Source organism: Rhinopithecus roxellana, chromosome 5 (assembly GCF_007565055.1).
Source record: "Rhinopithecus roxellana isolate Shanxi Qingling chromosome 5, ASM756505v1, whole genome shotgun sequence".
Classification (NCBI taxonomy): Eukaryota; Metazoa; Chordata; class Mammalia; order Primates; family Cercopithecidae; genus Rhinopithecus; species Rhinopithecus roxellana.
In genome coordinates, this window is record NC_044553.1 from 56365164 (window position 1) to 56382847 (window position 17684).

Sequence of the window (17684 nt, forward strand, 5' to 3'; positions counted from 1 at the left end):
ATATTTAATCTATTTTCTTAAATATAATTGTAACATTTCACCCCTTGTAAAAGTTTCTGTTAATTATCATAGTGTCATAAAATATAATAAATATTGGTTTCATAGGTACACCCTGTACCCAAATATTCTGTTTATATTATGTTTTTCAGTTGCTGTAAAATTACTCCCTGAGATAAATTTTACACTTCTTTAAGAGAGTATACCTATCTCTATTATGATTTCAACTTTAATTTTCTTCAAAGTATTTTATCTTGGTGGAAAGAAAGAATTTACTTGAATAGTTGATAATTCCTTTATCCATTAATTTAAAACAATGCAGAAAAAGTAGGAGAACATATTAAGAAAAGGTCTGACATGACTGCTTGCTCTTTGCATGCCTGTGTGTGTGGATGTGTGCATGCGTGTAGCCAGGTTCTGTTATGAAATGAAAACGGCTCCAAAGAGAGCGTTCATATATGAATGGAACATAGTTTAGTGCATTGCATAGTGTAAGGAACACCTACATCATGTCCAACAGAAGTCATCTTCATTAATCTTTAATATGTTTGCTTTCTGAAAGAATAATCTTGTTGTTAATTATAACATTGACTTTGTTTTCATTTTCCTTCTTGTCCATCTCGATTCCGTGGTGATAAATGTCATGCTGCAAATTTGTTAACTTTTTGTAAAATTGTTTAGAATAAGACTGTTAAGAAACCAATAGTGAATCAATGTAAATATATCTCTGTTGATTATGCACCTAGTAGTGAATGCACTGTCGGAAAAATTATACAAAATTTTAGACTCTGTTTCCATTTTATTTATTGCTTTTCCCTGGTGCTTACAATAAATAGCATCTGGCAAATAAAAAGCTTACTAAATTACTTGCTGAATCAGTGAATAAATCCAAAACATGTTTCATCCTTTATTTGCACCCTCTTAAAAATATCAGTAAGAGTTGCAATTTCTTAAAGCCCACCTTCCTTTTCACTCTTTCAGGTAGCTTGATCTACACCCATGGTTTAATTACTCCTACACGCCAAAGACACACAAATCTCTCTAATGCACATCCTTGACATCCACTTATTACATTACATTTTCACTTGCATATATTAAAATACTTATAAATTCATGTTGGAACTATAGCCATCTTTCTGCCATCCCTCAGCTTTCTCCAGCCTAGCTCCTTTCCATGGTTCATTATTTCAGTGAATGAAACTGTATCCAAGCCTACCCAAGCCAGAAAACTCAGAGTCACCCTGCAAAGTTTCGATACCTTTCGTTTCATGGAAATTTCCATCACTAAATGCTTAAATGCTGTGCTTTGTACATCTAAATTTTTCCAATTATTTGTTTCATCTCCACTGCCACCATATGTGGCTAAACAACCTTTCATAAAGATTGTATTTAAGATTTAAGTTTAATATAGAGATGTGTGTGTGTGTGTGTGTGTGTGTGTGTGTGTGTAAGTGTTCAGAGCTTTAATCAAGATTAGATAATATTCTGTCACTCTAAAAAGTTCTCTTACGGCTTTTAGCATTCAATTTCCCTACCCTACCACCTAGGTAATGACCAATCTAACTTCTGTCACTATAGGTTAGTTTTGCTTGTTCTGAACTTCATATGAACAGAGAATGTGCTCGATTTTTCTCTGACTTGTTTTGTTCAGCAAAATATTTTTGAAATTCATTCATGTTATGTTTACCAGTAGTCTATTCTTATACTTCTGACTAATCTTCCATTATATAAACATATGAAAATTTGTTAATCCTTTCAAATTTGTTGGGGTTTTAGATTATTTAGAATGCTTATCTATTATAAATAGAGTTGCTATGAATGTTTGTGCATAAGTTGTTTTAGAGACATATGATTTAATTTATTTTTGTTAAATATCTAGGACTGGAATTTCTGTTTTATATGTTAAACTGAGATTTAACTTCATAAGAAACCACCACCTTGATTTCAGCTTTAGCTCATGAAGGAATATTTGCCAAGGGTGTGGTTGTCTTCCTTTAAACAACTAGAAAACCAAGGCAAAAAAAAAAAAAAATGAAACAAAGGTTTTCAGATGTTGTACACCAAGCAATGTAATGTGATTCCTGAGAAAAAAAGAAACAAATTAGATGTACCCTACAATTGTGCCATCCTACTGCTATGGGAGAGCATAGGGTATGGACTCTCAAACTCTGATTCTTGCTGAGTTAAGGAGGCTGAGATGAGTTCAAGATGTTGACTAGAATTTTCAGGACTGCAGAGAGAAGAGATTGGCATAGAGAGGGGACTACTTGCAGAAGTGTTTCCATATTCAGCTGCATTCAATTTGTTCATAAATGGAGTGAAACGTGACCAGGCTGGAAAAGCACCAAGGAAATGTAAGGCAAGCATTTCTAGAGCCCACGCCAGCCAGATTGGAAAGATCTCATACTATTCAGTATATCGACTAGACTTATCTGAAGGGTCTTACTCTAAACTAGAGGCTGCTGTGTGCCTGCTCTAGCAATATTGGAAAGCAAGCACCAAATGGACAAGGCTGGCTTGCTAAAATTTTAAATTAGTGCCAGAATAAAGTCCTATACTTTTTCGAGTGAAGCAATTGGTTGCTAATGAAGGCAAAAATATTGAAACTATCCTGTTTGTGTGTCTTTTTTCTTTTTCCTAAGAAAGGAAATATGATATAAATAGTTAAACCAATTAAAAATTATAGAAATCAAGTAAGTGTGAACGAACAACTGCCCTTATGATACACAGGGCATTAAACACACATAGGAGCACATGTACACATATGCCAGATTTGAATTATTGTTTAACAAAGGAAGACTCTAAGAATCTTGATGGAGGGGTTATAAATCCCTCATTTTACAGATACGGAAACTTAGTAAAAATAAGTTAAGTAACACCCAGTGTCACTCACCTTGTGGAGTAAGAAAATCAAACTCATGTAACTTCAGAGCTCATTTAATCATTGCTTTTCAAAACTAGAGATCAATGCTTTTGTATTAATTGTTGATTAAATGAAAAATGGTATTATTTTCTGCCAAATTAATTGACATTGAAGAAAAGGAGTTACTTGAATAGCTTCAACTGCTCTGATTAAATTGTTATTCAATTTACTCAAATCTCTCAATGCTTGTCATACTTTTAAGGACATATCCTTCAAAATGTATGGTTTTTAACCATGCTATTGATGAATTTATTATGACTTGGTTAAAGAGGAGTCAAGACCTTTCAAAATATATGAGCCAATGGAACTGTAAATCAGATGTGATTCCAGAAGCTGAGGTAGACATTGTGAAAAAAATGTTGATGGGTCATGTAAGAACAAGAATATGATGTAAATTTTATTGAAAAAAAATTATGTGAAAAATCTCCCTGAGGGAGCCAGGGACTTCAAGTCCTCAGGCTGCAAAATTCTTTAGGTTATATTAATTATTATGCATTTTTTTTCTAAAATTTGGCTCTTGCTTGAAATTTACTTAGAAATATGGAGAACCTACCAAATATGAAGATTGATATAAACAAATTAGAGGATTTGCAAATAGTTTTGTTCATAAGTCTTAAAATTTTGAACTAATTAAATATTTTTATTGAATAAAGTATAGGATGTAAAAATAATGTACAAATGCTGTTGTTGCTTAATTTTAATTTAAATTAAAATTTAATTTGATTTGAAATATGACATTTCTTCTACTTTGGATTTCAGATCTCCCATTATTTAGACTAAATATGCCAGTTAGAAAACTTTGTGTGCAGGCAGAGTACTTGTTTCCTCTACTTTTTATTTTAAAGCTTTTTATTCCATTTTTTTGTATTTCACTTCTCAACTCTGATGTAGCAGAAAATATAAAGTTAAATCTCCTTAGAGAAAGCATTAAGCACAGGTTTCTAACTTCACAGGCAGCAGGCTCCTAATTAAACCAATATTCTAATTCATCATTAAGAGAGCAAACTACATTTCAGGATGGCATGCTGAATCAGTTCTCTAGACCCACCACATGTAGCTCTTTTTGCTTGCATTTCTAACCTATTGCTGACAACAATCCCATGAAAAAGGTCTAAACAAGTCCTTGAACAAGTCATTTGATGATGTCTATGAAAAAAAATATCTTTCTCAAACCAACAGATTAGATAAGGATTACATAGACACAGTTTCATAGGTTAAAATCCAAATGTGGATAATAAAATTGTGCATGTGTGAACTTGCGCATATGTGTCTTTAGTTGCGAATAGTCGTTGGAAAGGAAAGGAAAGAGTATTCTAAAAAATATTTAAAACTGGAGAGCAATTTTTTTATTAATAGTTGATTGACACTATTTTTTCATACTTCTCCCACTTTAATAGTAAGGAAAATAAATTCTCTATATATGGTTTTGAATAATATTAAACCTTAGAGACAATACCATATGGAGCAGAGAAATCCTTTTAGATTTATGGAAAATAATTACTCAGATTACAGATGTGGATGTGGAAAAGTTCTATATATTTGTCAGTGAATATCTGGCTAGTACAAAACTCAAAGACTTTGTAATAGCTAATCTGAATAAAATGGACAGGATAATAACATTTATAACGTTATGTGTGCAACCCCATTTAGTTCAGAGAAGTTCTGACTCCAAATTAATAGTATCACTAGTTAGAAAACATTTCCTCCTTTATACAAATTGAATCAGCTTGGGCAATTGGAAAAACTCAACAGCTATTTAACTCAATGGTTCACATTTGCTGGATACAGAAACAGACAAACACACATGCACACTATTGATATATTCTTTGCTTGAATACCTAGATTCCACATAATCCTGGATTTTAAATACATAGTTTCATTTTTTAACAAAAGGAGGTCAAAATTTAAAGAACCAATCAAATTTACAAGAAAAAAACAACCCCATCAAAAAGTGGGCAAAGGATATGAACAGACACTTCTCAAAAGAAGACATTCATACAGCCAACAGACACATGAAAAAATGCTCATCACTTGCCGTCAGAGAAATGCAAATCAAAACCACAATGAGATACCATCTCACACCAGTTAGAATGGCAATCATTAAAAAGTCAGGAAACAACAGGTGCTGGAGAAGATGTGAAGAAATAGGAACACTTTTACACTCTTGGTGGGACTGTAAACTAGTTCAACCATTGTGGAAAACAGTGTGGCGATTCCTCAAGGATCTAGAACTAGAAATACCATTTGACCCAGCCATGCCATTACTGGGACTGTACCCAAAGGATTATAAGTCAAGCTGCTATAAAGACACATGCACACATATGTTTATTACTGCGGCACTATTCCAAAGACTTGGAATCAACCCAAATGTCCATCAGTGACAGACTGGATTAAGAAAATGTGGCACATATACACCATGGAATACTATGCAGCCATAAAAAAGGATGAGTTTGTGTCCTTTGTAGGGACATGGATGCAGCTGGAAACCATCATTCTCAGCAAACTATCGCAAGAACAGAAAACCAAATACTGCATGTTCGTACTCATAGGTGGGAATTGAAAAATGAGATCGCTTGGACACAGAGAGGGGAACATCGCACACCGGGTCCTATTGTGGGGAGTGGGGAGGGGGGAGGGATAGCATTAGGAGATATACCTAATGTAAATGATGAGTTAATGGGTGCAGCACACCAACATGACACGTGTATACATATGTAACAAACCTGCACGTTGTGCACATGTACCCTAGAACTTAAAGTATAATAATAAAAAAAAAATTCTGTTATACTGTCTGAAAAATTGAATGTAGAAATCAGAGCCTTGCTTAATATGAGACCACCAAAAAGTGATCTCCAGACCATATTTCTTTAAAATATGAAGAAAAGAGATATTAGCTCACCTGCATGTTACACTTCCTGTACCCGAATAGTTACTTTTTTCCTCAGATTTAATAAGTTTTCTGCTAATTTTTTTAAGTACACTTTCTACCCTCTCTGCCTCTTTCTTCTCCTTCTTGAAATACTATGGGTTGAAAATTTGCTCTTTTGGTGCTGTACCATAAATCCCATGGGCTTTCTTAATTTCTTTTCATTAATTTTCTTTTTTCTTCTCTCACTGTATATCTCTCACAACTATCTTCATGTTCACAGGTAATTCCTTCTGCTTGATCAGTTCTGCTGTTTATATCCTTTCTCTCTCTTGCATTATTTATTTCATTCATTGTATTTTTCAGCTGTAAAATTTCTGGGTTTGGATTTTTAAATAATTTTAATCTCTGTTAAACCTATCAGTTGGGTCATTTATTGCTTTTCTGATTTCAATGACTTGTTTCTCATGTTTTCTTGAAGCTCATTGAGCTTCCTTAAAATAATTATTTTGAATTATTTATCAGACAGTTTGCATATCTCCATTTGGGGGCGGGGGGAATGTTAACTACAGGGAGATCATTGTGTTCTTGGTGTTATGTCTCCTTTTTTTCATACGTCTTATTGCTTTACAATAATATCGGCAAATTTAAAGAAGTAGAAACTCTTTCAGTCTTTGCATATTGGTATTGTCTGAAAAAGTCTTTCACTAGTCAGCCTGTCCAGCTGTCTGGAGTAGTCTGGGTAGGTTTGCTGCTCAACTCCTCGAGGAAGATAGCCTGATGCCTGGGTCTATAGAATTGCATCTGAGGCCTGGGTCCACAGGAACTTACCTGGTGCGGAGGTGAGCCGTTAGCTCGAGTTTTCAGGAGCTAAGTTGGCACTGATATAGACAGAGTCCGTGTCCACTGGCACACACCTGAAATCTGGACCCACAGAGACTGGCTCACTGCTGGAAACTCTAATCTGGGTCCTGAATCTGTAGAGGCAGTGCTGGGACCTGGGTCCACTGGAGGCTAGCCTGGAGCCTGTGTCTGTGGGGATGGTCCTGGAACCTCCAGATACAGGGGCTGGCTTAGAGCTATATCTGCAGAGGTAGTCCTGGAGCTTTCATTCAGAGGGAAAGGCCTGGTACTGGGGTATACTGAGATAGGCCTTAACCCTTGGTCTGCTAGAGCAGTTCTGGGTCCACTAGGGTCTGGTGCCGTCAGGACCAGTCTAGAGATAATATCCTGTCTGGTGCCAGTGCTGACATGGAGTCTGGTTTTGAGGGGGTCAGTCTGGAGCTTGGGATCACAGGTGCTGTCCTGGACCTCCCAGGTGTCCTGGGGACTGGCCTGTTGCCTGGGTATGCTGGGGCTGGCCTGGAAACTAGAACTCTGAGAGCCAGCCTGGATCCTGGGGCTTTAGAGCTAGTCTGTGTGCTAAACCCACAAGGGTGGTCCAGAAGCCTTGGTCTGTGGTGGCTTGTCTAGCACTGGGGTCTATTGAAATGGAATGGACCCTAGATCTCCTAGAGCAGACCTGACCCTTGGGTCTGCCAGAGCATGGACCTGCAGGGATCATCCTGTAGGGTAATCCCACAGGAACTGGACTTGTACTAGACAGACCTACATCTGGAGCCCAGGATCTCTGGGGTCAGCCTAGACTGGGGCAGGCCTAGAGCCTGAGTCTGTGGAGGCTTTCCTGGCACTGGGATGGGCTAAAGCCAATAACCTCTTGGGCCAGCCTAGTGCTGGAGCCAATTAACAACCTGAGGCTTCTGGGATTACTCTGTTGGTAGGGCAGGACTGGAGAATGAATCCACTTGATAGGCCTGGAGCCTGGGGCTGCGGATTCCTGCCTAGCACCAAGGTGAGCCTGAATGCTCAGTCTGTGGGTACTGGCTTGGAGTTTGGGATCGTGGTTTCCTTTTCAGCACTAAGTGTTATTGTGGTTCTGTGGTCTTAGAGAAAAGTATTGTGTTCACTTGGCTCTCCTTCCCCCAAGCAGAGGGTATTTCTCTCCAGGTTGTGCTTCCTGTGGTTGAGGGAGGGATGATGGGGATAATGTAAAAGTGTGCTTCCTACCCTTTTCAGTGAATTTGTTCTTATTTCTGTGCTACACCCAGGTGTTATAATCTTTACTTGGTTTCCTTAGCTCTGGTGAAGGTATTTTTGCATGTCAATAGTTGGTCACATTGATGTTTCTGCAGAGGGATGAGCACTAAAAAGTCACAATCTGCTGTCTTTCTGAGTCCACTGAGATTCCAAACCTCCATATACAGCATTGTGATTTATTTTTACTGTGTTAGGATATTTCTTTTGTTTAGGACACCAAGAAACTAAGCTGGGACTATTATTTTATTTCAGGACTAATACTGCAATTTCCAAATCTCTCTTATAGTTATTTTTACAATAGATTTTTATTTAAGAAACTAATGAAGACCATCAGTCTTCTTGACTCCAACCTGAGAATTCTGTTTTTCCATTAAAACTACACATTCCTGGATTTTTTAATTGTTCCTCATCCAACACAGACAAATAAGCCCGACATAGTTTTGTCCCTATGCTAAACAGTCCTGGGACAATATTTACCCTTTTCTGTGCTGAGTAAAACTGAACCACAAAAATATCTTCCTCATTAAGACAAAACTTTGCTCAACAAAGCTGTCTTTAAGATTACCTTACCCTCCTCACTAATCCAGAAACAACGTGTCATAAACTCTGCCCCTCTAACCCATCCCTGCCCCACTAAAATCACTGAGTTTGTGTCTTAAAATAGTGTAAATATCTTTCTCTAATTTTCCTCTTTTCAATCACTATTAAGATGCTCTCAAGGTTGGGATTCACCTTTTCAAGGGTAAGTCTAAACTCAGCTTTACTTCACCCACAGGTTTTTCTGGTAATCTTAGGAGAGTTGGACATCTGCAACATAGTTTCCCATCCACTACACAGGTCACTTTCTGTTTCAATCTGTCAGTATCCCAAGTAAAATACATGGTGTTCAGAAAAAAACACAGTATCGCAGATGTGGCACAAATTCAAAAGAAGCAAATGAGCAATAGGGTAAATATTTGTACTCCTGTAGTCCTAACTACTCAGAGGACTGAGAAAGGAGGTGTATTAGTCCTCTTTCACACTGCAATAAAGAACTGCCTGAGACTGGGTAATTTATAGAGGAAAGAGGTTTAATTGACTCACAGATCAGCATGGCTGGGGAGGCCTCAGGAAACTTACAATGATGGTGGAAGGTGAAGGAGAGGAAAGGCATCTTCTTCCCAAGGCAACAAGAAGGAGAATGAATACAGAAGGAACTACCAAACACATAAAACCATCAGATCTCATGAGAACCAGTTTGTATAATGCTAAAAGAACAACTGATATTTGACAAAAATTTTCTCCCTTATTTTTCTAAAATAGTACTTGCTTGAGATGCTATATAGTAAATAATTTTCTTCTGAGATATTTTGAAAGTTATGTTCATAGCATATTTTCAATATGTAGAAAACAATGAGTCATTATTCAGCCCATAGTCTTAGTTTTAATTAGATATACATTTATGGGTGTTTATTTTGTTCTGAGAATGATGCAAAGATCTGACAGAACAAAGTATAATTCATTTTGTAATAAGTAACACAAATTTACGTTCAAACTGCATACAAAGGTTCACCATTAAATGACCCTCTGAAAACTTTGTACCAAGCCTCACAGTTGCTCTCTATAGGAGCAGCCAATATTTGCAGTTTCTCACGTGTGTTTATAGCTGCATATACAATGAAATATATATATGCTGCATATTCCGCCTTCTCCTTCTTAAATGTATTGAAGCATAACGTGTATACAATAAAATCAACCAGTTAAGTACAAAGTTCAATGAAATATAATAAATATATTTACACTATAAATAACTGTATGTACACAGTATAAATACAGTTGGCCTTCTGTATCCATGCGTTCTGCATCCATGGATTCAATCAAGCATGGTTCAAAACTATTTTTAAAAAGCATAAAATAACAATACAAAAGTAAATAAAGATACAAGTGAAAACAATACATTGCAAGGGCTATTTACCTAGCATTTACATTATAGAAATAATTTAAATTATATAGGAAGATTTGCATAGGTTATACACAAATACAATGTCATTTTGTATCAGGGAATTAAGCATTCTTGGATTTTGGTATTCACAGGACCAATCACCCATGAATACTGAGGGATAACTGCACCACCAAAATCAAGATACAAAATACTTGCATCTTTCCCAAAGTTCATCTGTGTTCCTTTACAAACAACACTCCCACATTAACATCATACCAAGCAAAAATTAATCTTTTCTCTGACATAAGAAGTTAGATTTTTCCATTTCTAGAATTTCCTGTGAATGAAATCATACAGTATATATACCTTTGTTCCTGATTTATTTCTCATTTCATAATATTTCTGAGTTTTTTCTATATACTTTTTATGCACTGGTAGGTTTTTGCTTTTTTATTGCTAACTACCATTCTATTTGTGGGTATAACACATTTTATTTATCTTCTCCCTTGTTAATACAAAATTTACATCATTTCTAGTTTTGGTTCTTATGAATAAAGTTCTCATGAGTATGCATATTACAAGTTTTTCTATGCACATATGCTTTCATCTCCATTGGATAAATTTCTAGGAATTACTTAGTTATAACGTAAGTGTAAAATAAACTCTTTAAGAGACTGTCACACATTTTCCAGAGTGGTTGTTGTCATTAAAAGCACACAAGCAATGAACAGGAATAATGACGTGTATTCTCTTCATCACTTGATATTCTTAATCTTTCAAAAAGCATCTCTGGTGGTTACTTATTGGTATTTATTGTGATATTGATGGACATTTCTTTATAATGTTAAGTATCTTGTCATGTGCTAGTTGGCCATTTGAATTTATTTTTCAGAAAGCAGCTGGTCAAATTTTTGCTAATTTGGGGCTACTTTTGATTAGCTGGTGTTCTTCACATATGTCATCTGCATTAGTCATCTTGAGAAGCCATAACAAAATACCTCAGACTATTGATTTCAATCAACAGAAATGTATTTATTCATGCCTATAGAGCTGGGAAGCTCAAGATCAAGGTGCTAGTCGATTTAGATTGTAACAAAAGTTGTCATCCTGGCTTGCAGATGACCCCTTCTCACTGTGTCCTCACATGGCAGAGAGCAAGCTCTTCAGTGTCCCTTCTAATAAGGGCACTAATCCTATTAAACCAAGACATCTCATGACCTTATTTAACTTCAGTTGCCTCCTTACAAATCCCATCTTAAATACATTAATATTGGGGGTTATTCCTTTAACATAGCAATTTTGAGGGGAACACAATTTAATCTCATATATAGATACATAAAATAATCCTATATATATGTGTGTGTGTGTATGTGTATTGCAAACATTTTCTCTTCATTTTTACTTACATTTTCATTTTCTTAACTATCTTTTAAATAACTTTTAAATTTAAACATTGCAAAATTTATTGTTATTTTATGATTTTTGCTTTCTGCATCTTATATAAGTATTCTCTGTCTATCCTAAGTAGATGAATAATTTACATTAATTATTCTTAGAAGTTATACAGGTTAAACTTGACAAGGGCTTGATCTATTCCAAATTTATTTTTATTACGGTACAAGGAAGGAATCAAGTTTTTTGTTGTTGTTGTTTTTAGTTCCATATAGACAGAAAGTCCAGTACCATTCAATAAAAAGACTACTGGATTATAGGTCAGCAAGAGCACCACCATGCCTAATGATTTGCTTGAAGTGCTTATGGAACTTATGGTTATTATTATTATTATACTCATGGTTATAGTTTCTTAAAATGAAAAAATACAGATTACAAATGAGCAAAGGGAAAAGGCACATGGGATAAAATCCATAAGAAGCACGGCACAAGCTTCCAAGTATCTCCTTTCAATGGAGTCACACAGGGATGTATTGATTCCTACAGCAATGACATTATGGCAACACTTGCACAGTTCTGCCGATGGAGAATAAAAAGATGGATTATTATTTTAGAAAACATGGAATATAAAAATAAACCAATGAAAAAGAAGAATGAATGAAATTGGCATTATCTTTACATATAAAATGAAAACTGAAAACAGTAAATAAGAGGCACTTGTTTGTTTTTTGATTTTCATATCTTAGTTACCTAGTCCTGCTGATTCTGGGTCAATATTTTTTTCTGCTACTACCCATAGTCAGTCTGTTAATAATATAATCTGGGACTATGATAATTATCTTATCTTTGCTTATGTTTCTTTTATACTGTCTTGAATACTTTTTCCAGTTAAATCATTCTGAAATTCAGTTCCGATTTTAAAACCTATTTATTGAACAACCTTACTTGTAAAATTGGGGTCCAGATAGTGCTGTGAGTTTATGATATAACTCAATCTTCCATTTCAAAGTCAACAATGACAGACAAAAATAAACAAAGCACACTATAAAATTGTTTTCAAAATCAAGAAACAAATAAACAAAAGAAACATACAGTGGAAGGTCAGAGTCTGAAGGGATTATGGTCTAGAAATAGAGATGGCTGTCTGGGTGTTAGAGTCCCATGGAAAAATGGAAAACAAATAAACAAACACTGTTTGAATTAGGGTTCAAATCAGCCTTGTGAGACTTTCTTAGAACTGTGCTGAAGTCTAAAATCATTCCTATTGAATTCTCCTTTATTTTTTCGCTTCTTTTATTGGTGTCAGATCTGCAGTTCTGTATGAGGACTTTCCCCCACTTACTCCTGTGTCTTCTCTCTGTATTTAAGCTTAAAAATGTATTGAACATAAATTTTCATTTTTGAGTATTTTTCTCCAGGGTTCTGAACTAATGGAATTGGCACCAGAAATAATTCAAGAAAGAAGGCAATATGGTAAGATTTTTGTTTGTTTGTTTTGGTTTGGTTTGGTTTGGTTTTTAACTGGATTACTCACTGTGTAGCTGACAAGAAAGACCCCATCCTGAGTGGAATGTGGAAAACAATCCTGGAAAATTGTAGTGAAAATTGCTGAAGATTTCACTGCTTTGAGCAAATGCCTTGATAGACAGAGATGCCCTTGATAATGCAATGATTCAGACATTTGAAAAATATGGAGAGCCAATACCTACAAGGACAGTGGATTGGCTGCTCATTACCAAGATGTATGTCAATACCCTACAGTGAATTAACGAGAAATTCTGGAGGTTAACAGTTAAAGACTGTGTTTTAGCACCAGAGAGCCAGCTTCTTTAGTAGTTTTAAAAAGTCACTTACCTCTTGCAGAAGAAGAGTGAATACATTTGTGGAGAAAGTTTAAGATTAATAGAGTGTCAAAGCTCCAGAGATTTAAATGCTCAGCCAGTGCTTACACTAAATTTAGATTCCTAGTGAAGAAAATCCTGGAAAAAAAAAATGATTTGGGGATGTCTGGATGAATATTCTTAAGGATTTCAGTTCTGCAGACATTCCTAAACTATGAGCTTGAGGGTAGACCACATAACCTATTAAGAGTTATTACCTGCCTTTTACAGAATGACATTGCAGAGGCTTCTTGTCCTCCAGGTAACAGTGCTAGCCATCAGATATTCTTCTGACTGCCAGGCCTATCCTAGCTTAAATCCCAGCATGCCCTAGCTTGGGATATTCTGGGTCTGGTAAGGGAGGAAATAGATTGCACTCTGAATATGATACAAAATTAGCTAGCATGTAGGGAAGAACCTGCGGGACATCTATAAAATTGAATTTTGGCCATGCTTCATTAAAGGTGCCAGAAAGTATATATCTTATCGATTTGAGGACACCTGCTGAAGACAGCATGTAATGCCTGACAAGGGTTCCAGTAGATAAAGCAAACTTGCTGCTAAGGTGACTTGTAGAAGTCTGGAGTAAGAGTGGTCTCTAATGAGTGAGGAAGAAAATGCCTAATTTTTGTTAAAAAATAAAGAGATAAGAAGGTTGAAGGAGGTGGCCAAGGAAAGAATATGTTATAATGAGGCCAGAAGACCCAGGATTACATTTCACAGGAGATCCCAGAGTGCGCTATGGCAATAAAAACTGTATTATTCAGAGGGGTACTTGCATAAGTGGTCAGAGGTCTCTCTCCTCTGAAGTCCAAGAATGACTTAACCATGACAGAGCTGGTCCCCATATATGTGGGGACAATGGGAAACTGAAATAATAGAGGCCACATACTTAAACACAAGATGCACATAGACAGCAATTACTATAGAGAGGCAAGGATGGATGGGCAGCCAAAGGGACCTAACTCCCAAGGAAACAAGAGCATGGCCATGCTGGGAGAAACATAGATGGTCAATCAGTGAGGGTGCTTCTTAACATTGGCAATAGGAAGGCAAGAGTGAAAATGCCGAAGCTGAATATGACTGTGCCACAAAAACAGCCACAATACCTTGCTCAGTTCCCCTATGGGAGCCAATATTTAGATATGGAGCAAATTGGTTGAAGAGGTAGATCCTGCAACACCTTGGCAAGTATACACTGTGAAGATTCCTCCTATCTATCCCCAGAGGTATCTATGACCATTTGCCTAGTTAACTGTACAGTGGGGAAGGGATAGTAGCCAGATATTCTGAGGATGACTGGGGAAAGCAGCTGAGTTGATACTGATGCTCAGAGACCTGAAGTGTCATCAAAGTCCCGCAGTTAGAATATAGGGCATATGTCAACCTAAGCGGTCTAGTGGTAAATCTGGGGCACAAGCATAAACGGAGTTTAGCTAAAGTCTGGCTTCAAATGTATCCACTGGGTAAGCAAAGTTTTCAGTGTTCATTTTCCCAGTCTCTGAAGGAGGGACATACTTGGAAGTTGAGGTAACTTCCAAACTGGGTTCTTGGGCTGTGATATAAGAGTTACCTTATGAATGAAAGTAAAGTAGCATCTTGTGAAAATGTCCTAGTCTTCCACAAATGAAATAGTAAATCAACTCTACATCTTCATTTTTGGGGATGAGAAAAAAGTACCTTCTTCACCAAATGCTAGAGAAATGACTACAACCTGACAATTTAAATGCCCCCAATAATTCTAAAATTCCAAGGATTTTCTCATGCAACACATGGGCAATTTAGCAAAAATTAACTTTTCAAATTTTTCATTGTCTGTTCCTATCTTGTCATTGGTCCAATAAATTTCAGATTTATAATATACTACATAAACAAAGTAATTATCAAAGTGGCAGGGGTCATTTCTTGGCCCTCTCAAGATCAGGGATAGCATAGACAAATGGAATGTATAATAATGTTAAAACATAACTTGAATGATTATCATTGCTGGCAGTACTAACAAAGCAACCATTGTGAATACCATCACTGATTATGTCATCAGTGGGTTCCAGATAATCAATAAAGTTCGACATTTGAGTTCTTTCAAAAGTGGTCTCATATGGGCATGTACATTTTTTCTAATTTACAAATAAAGAATGGAAACTCAGTGTAGTCAGGTCACCTGCCTTAAGCTACATGGTTGTCAAGTGAAAGCTCAGTTTAAAACCTGTATTTGGATTCTTAGATGCTTTTTCTCTCCTTGCGTTGTAAGGCTAGAATGTTAATTCTGTGAATGCTGGAATCCATTAAGTATGTGTTTTGAAGGAGTGTCTGTGGGAAAAAAAAAAAAAAAAAAAAAAAAAAAAAAAAAAAAAAAAAAAACAGCTTCTAATATAACAAATTCCATAACCAAATAAATTTGCAAATCATTGCTTACTCTATTCTTTGCTTAGGGTATTCAATATGTACCTTAGCATATTAAAGGCTTAGCAAAGTTCTGCAGTAAACAAAAAAATAAGAAGCTAAAACTAACCTTCCAAACAAATAAGATTACTTATATGGTTAAATTTAGTGTTTTCCAGAGTTGTTTATCTATGCAATCAGTTAGGACCTTTAGGTGAAAGTTAAAGGAAACTCAAACTGGCTTACCAATTAGGCCATTTATCATCTCTCATAAACCGTAAGTAGAGTAGTTTGGTGTAAGTGGTTCAATGGATCAACAAAATTAGGAAGAACACATGATCTCTCTTCTTTCCACTCTACCAACCTCAACTTTTAATTATTTTTCAAGTTGATACAGTAAAATTCTTATAAAATATGCTTGAACATGAAGAGAGATACCCTCTGTATGGGAAAGGAGAATAAAGTGAACACCTGACTTTGCTGCAGACCCCGGCACCAGACCCTTCCAGTAAACCCCAGTCCCAGGCTCCACGTTGACCTATGTGAACCAAGCCTCTAAGATAATCCCCTCAGAGGTAGGTTCCAGGCATACCCCAGTAGCGGGCTAGCCCCTTTGGCCCAAAAATCCAAGCCTGTTCCTGCAAACCCAGGCACCAGGTACAACCCAGAACTAGGCCAGATCTAAGCTCCAGGTAAGTACCTCCAGACGCAGACTGTGGGATGCCCTCCACAGTCTCAGGCACCAGCCCTATACCTATAAACCCTGGAACAAGGCTAGGCCCCAGCAGACTCAGAACCAGACCCATTTCTGCAGATTCAAGTACTAGACCCACCCCAGTACTAGGCTCACCCCATAATGTAGAGCCAAGGCTTGTTTCAGTACCAGGTTGTCCCCCATGGACCTTGGCTTCATGTTGGCTCCCATAGACATGAATCCCAGGGTCACTTCTGCAGAACTAGTCACCAGACCTGCCTAACCAGTCCCATGCTGTACATCCACCCCAGTGGACCCAGATTCCAGGCCTGTGGTTGGTGACATGGGGGAACAGGATAATCCCCCTTCCTTGAGCACTACAGCAGAAATTTTGCCTGCAGTCTCCCCAGATAGGCTGCCTGGAATCTCTGGCCAGGCTGAATCATGAAGGACCTCTTTGTCAAATCCACTTTGTAAAGACAGAAAGAGGTGTGTATACGTCTTAAAATGAGTGGATACTAATGAAAGGCCAAAAGATAAAACAAACACACAAAAAAGCAAACAAAAGACAGAGAATCATTACACCACCAAATGAATAAAATAAAGCACCGGTAACTGACTCCAAATAAATGGGGATTTACAAACTGCCTAACAAATTCAAAATAATTGTTTTAATGAAGTACAGTGAGCTACAAATGAACACAGACAACAGACAACATAACAACAATGGAAAAGCAACACATTAAAAAATGACAAGTTCGACGAAGAGATGAAAACTATTAAGAACCAAACAGAAACTCTGGATCTGAAGAAGAACACAGTGACTGTCTTGAAAAAATTCTATAGCAATGTTCAGGATCATACTTGATCAAGCTGAATACTCAGTGAGAGATGTCAGCAAGGTGGTGGAGAAGGAGATCCCAGGCATCACCCACCCAGGAAAAATAACACACAGTTATCTGTGAATGAAAATAATTACAGGAGAGCACAAAAATCTAGTTAAGAATGTTCAGCAACAGAGTGGAACACAAAACCCAGGGATAACTTCACACACACACAAAAAAATAGTGAGAACAGTTTTCTTTCGCCTGCTTCATCTCATTGACAGCCAATGCGATTGGCCAATTGCTTGGCACCAAGAGGAAACTCCCAGCGCATAAGTTCCTATGGACAGAAAAAGAAGATTAAGGTGAACTACCAAGTTTCCCAGACTTTTGGGGCATTACATGAAGGATCAATTTATGTTTCAACCTACCCAGATCACAGAGACAGCATAGCTGACTCATCTGGATATAGCTGGGAGCAAAGAAAAAGGGAGTCATCAGTATCATCCATGTGATGAGAACCAGTGTGGTCCCTAGTGGCCTGCTCTGTGAGGAACCTCAGAAGCCTTTGTTGTTGAGAACTTCAACAGCTCTTACAGTGGCTGAGGAGCCCCTGCAGTTTTCACCACTACTACGAAGACCTCACAGAATCCAACTGCCTGAGCCACTGCTGCAACTGTCAACCACACTGGAGCCTTCCAGCTGACA